The following is a 4,123-nucleotide window of genomic DNA, read 5'->3' as shown; positions in this document are numbered from 1 at the left end:
TGAGTCTGTGTTTGCCTGTGTTTCTGTCCTGGAGTGTGTTTTCGGTGTCCTGGAACACACCCTGTCTGGTTGCCGGGCGAATTAGCTTGTTGGGAGATCGATGTTCACCCGCACCTGTATCCCATCAGCAATCTGCACACCTGTCCTGATCATCACCTCTCCCCTTCAAAAGCTCTGACCTGACATCCATTCCCTGCCGGATCGTTAGCCATGAACAGTATGTTGTGCCCACGAACCAGCCTCCAGTTTATAGAGTTTGTTTTGTTTTATTGTTTTGTACGTCTTGCTTGCCTTTAACTTACCGCCGTTTGTTTTGTCTACAGCCATTCACCCGGAACCCATACCCCATCCCTGTCTGCTCGTCGCCAGTGTGTTGTTATCCATTGGATCTGCCTATCCACTCCCATCAACCCACCTCCGCTGCCCGCTCCTCCACCTGGAACTATCTACCTCCACGTTCTCATTGATTAATAAATACTTACCATCTTTATACTCACCTTGTCCTGGTCTGCTTCTGGGTCCAATTCTGGTAAACCCTGACAGAACGATCCGGCCAGTGATGAACCCAGCGGACCTGGACTCCGTTTGCCATACAATTACTCAGCAGGAGAAGATGTTGGGACAACACAACACGGCGCTACACGAGATAGCGGGTTCAATCCGGAACTTATCGGAGAGATTAACGAGTATCCAGGATCAGCTCAGGTTGCCGGCGGATCATCCACCACCTGTTTCACCTATATCACCTGCCGATTCGGGAGCGGGTTCCTTCCGTGAGCCCAAGGTTCCGAGACCGGAGAAGTACGAGGGAGATCTGGGAGGATGCCGTTAATTTCTTTTACAGTGTGGGTTAGTTTTTGATCTGCAGCCCTACTCTTACGCCACAGATAAGGCTAGGATAGCTTTTGTTATTGAGCTGCTGCGTGGTAGAGCTCTGGAATGGGCTTCAGCTGTTTGGGAACGACGGGACACATGCATGACGTCATACCAGGGTTTCACGGCAGAGATGAGAAAGCTTTTTGACCATCCAGTCCGAGGTAAGGACGCAGCTAAACGTTTGTTCTCTCTTCGCCAAGGAGCTCGCAGTGTGGCAGACTTTGTGATAGAATTCAGGACATTGGCTGTGGAGAGTGGTTGGAATGAGGAATCACTACAAGCGTTTTTTTACCAGGGGTTGTCGGAGCAACTCAAGGACGAGCTGATCTCCTATCCAGAGCCTAGTGACCTAGATAGTTTGGTCACCTTAGCTATTCGGGTAGATAATAGAGTCCGAGAGAGAAGGAGGGAGAAGCAGTGGGGTCCATCTAATCAATCTGAGACTCGGTTATCATTCGGGTCAGGAAGTGGACCAGAACGGGTTGATCATTTTCCCTCACACGGGATTAGTGGAGGAGTCCTGCCACCAGATCCTGAACCTATGCAAGTGGGCAGCACGGGTTAACTAAGGACGAGCGGCAACGTAGACGTGAGACCAACAGCTGCCTCTACTGTGGTAGCTCGGGACATTACATCTCCGTTTGTCCTCAGCGCCCGTTAAACTGCTCGGCTCGTTAAGTTTGGGAGGTTTGTTAGCGAGCCAGTTTCAATCTCTCAAGAGCCCTGTCAGACCTCGTTTTCCTGCTACCCTCATAAATAAGAATCAGAGTTTAGCGATTAACGTTTTCATCGATTCAGGTGCCGATGACAGCTTCATTGATGCCGACTTAGTGGAACAGCTGGGGCTTTCCAAGGAGCAATTACCGGAAGCCATTGAAGCAACCACTCTGAACGGCAGTAGTCTGGCACGGATCACTATGAGGACTGAACCGTTTAAGATGTTGTTGTCGGGGAATCATTCAGAGGTTATTTCTTTTTCATTTTGCCTTCCCCCCCATGTTCCTCTGGTTCTTGGATACCCCTGGCTAAGAGAACACAATCCTTCGTTCGATAGGGTGACTGGTAAGGTAACTAGTTGGAGCATTGAGTGCCATGCTAACTGCCTCAGGACTGCCTGTTCTCATGCTGTCCCCAGTCGGGTCAGTGAGTCTGCTCCTCCTGATTTGTCCCTGGTTCCTGAAACATATCACGAGTTGGGTGAGGTGTTCAGTAAGCAGAAAGCTCAGTCACTTCCTCCCCACCGACCTTATGATTGTACAATTAAGCTGTTCCCTGGAGCTGCCTTTCCCAAGGGACGGTTATACAGTATTTCTCGACCTGAGCGGGAAGCCCTGGAGACCAACATAAAGGAGTCTCTTGCTGCAGGTCTCATTCGTCCCTCGTCATCACCCCTGGGAGCTGGATTTTTTTTGTGAGTAAGAAGGATGGCTCTCTTCGACCGTGTATTGATTATCGGGGGTTGAATGATATTACGGTCAAGAACAAGTACCCCTTGCCCTTGATGAGCTCCGCTTTCGATTCTTTACAGGGTGCTACTGTGTTTACGAAGCTTGATCTACGCAATGCGTATCATCTGGTTCGGATCAAAGAGGGGGACGAGTGGTTGACTGGATTCAATACACCTATGGGACATTTCGAGTACCAGGTGATGCCGTTTTGGACTTTCCAACGCTCCAGCAGTGTTCCAAGGTTTGGTGAATGACGTGCTGAGGGATATGATCGGTCTGTTTGTGTTCGTTTACCTGGATGACATCCTGATTTTCTCCAAGGAGCTTTCCAGCCACATCCAGCATGTTAAGCAGGTCCTGCAGCGGTTATTGGAGAACCGTCTGTTTGTGAAGGCAGAGAAGTGTGATTTTCACTCCCACACTACATCCTTCCTCGGGTACATCATCTCCAGGGGTGAGATCAAGATGGACCAAGAGAAGGTTCGGGCGGTTCGGGATTGGGCCCGGCCCGGTACGAGATTGCAGCTCCAGAGATTCCTGGGATTTGCGAACTTCTATCAGAGGTTTATCCGTGATTACAGCCGGGTGGCCGCCCCTTTAACTGCTCTGACGTCTTGCACCAGAATTTTCTGTTGGACTCCTGAGGCAGACCGAGCATTTCTGAACTTGAAGAGCCGATTCACCAACGCGCCGATTCTCTCTCAACCTGACACTTCCCGTCAGTTTGTTGTTGAGGTGGACGCGTCTGATGTGGGGGTGGGCGCCATCCTGTCCCAGCGTAGCTCCACTAACGGTAAACTCCATCCCTGCGCCTTCTACTCTTGTCGTCTTTCACCAGCTGAGAGAAACTACGATGTGGGTAACCGGGAGCTTCTCGCTGTGAAGCTTGCCGGGGAGGAGTGGCGTCACTGGTTGGAGTGAACGGAGCAACCGTTTGTGGTCTGGACTGACCACAAGAATCTGGCTTACGTGCAATCGGCTAAACATCTCAACTCCCGTCAGGCCAGGTGGGCTTTGTTTTTTGGACGCTTCAATTTTTCCCTGACGTTCCGACCTGGGTCGAAGAACGGCAAAGCGGACGCCTTGTCCCGGATGTTCTCCAAGACGGATGAGATTGGGGCCAAGACTGAGACGATTCTTCCCCAGAACCTTGTCGTGGGAGCCGTTACATGGAGGATTGAGGAGGAGGTGATGGCGGCCCTTCGGACGCAGCCCGGCCCCGGTAACGGTCCACCCAGTCGGTTGTTCGTGCCTGAGTCGGTCCGTTCTGCTGTTCTTCAGTGGTCCCACGCCAGCAAGATAGCTTGTCACCCTGGCGTTGCTCAGACTATGGCGCTACTGCGCAGACGATTTTGGTGGCCTGCCATGGGAGAAGATACCCGGAGGTTTGTTGCCGCATGTCCTGTTTGTGCTCAGAAAAAAAGTACCAATCGGCCCAGCTCTGGGCTTCTTCACCCCTACCTATTCCTCGGAGACCTTGGTCGCATCTGGCCCTGGATTTTGTCACGGGATTGCTCCCTTCTGTTGGGAACACGGTCATTCTGACCATTGTGGACAGATTCAGCAAGTTTGCTCATTTTGTCCCTCTCTCCAAGCTTCCATCTGCCACGGAGACATCCAAGATCCTGGTTAGGGAGGTTTTCAGGGTCCACGGATTGCCCAGTGACATTGTTTATGACCGTGGTCCTCAGTTTACCTCTGCTGTCTGGAGATCCTTCTGTTTGGCCATTGGAGCTACAGTCAGTCTCACTTCTGGATTTCACCCACAATCTAATGGTCAGGCGGAGAGAGCCAACCAG

The sequence above is a fragment of the Oncorhynchus masou genome, unplaced genomic scaffold (assembly GCF_036934945.1).
Source record: "Oncorhynchus masou masou isolate Uvic2021 unplaced genomic scaffold, UVic_Omas_1.1 unplaced_scaffold_1821, whole genome shotgun sequence".
In the NCBI taxonomy this organism is placed as follows: Eukaryota; Metazoa; Chordata; class Actinopteri; order Salmoniformes; family Salmonidae; genus Oncorhynchus; species Oncorhynchus masou.
Note: the sequence above shows the minus strand (reverse complement) of the source record.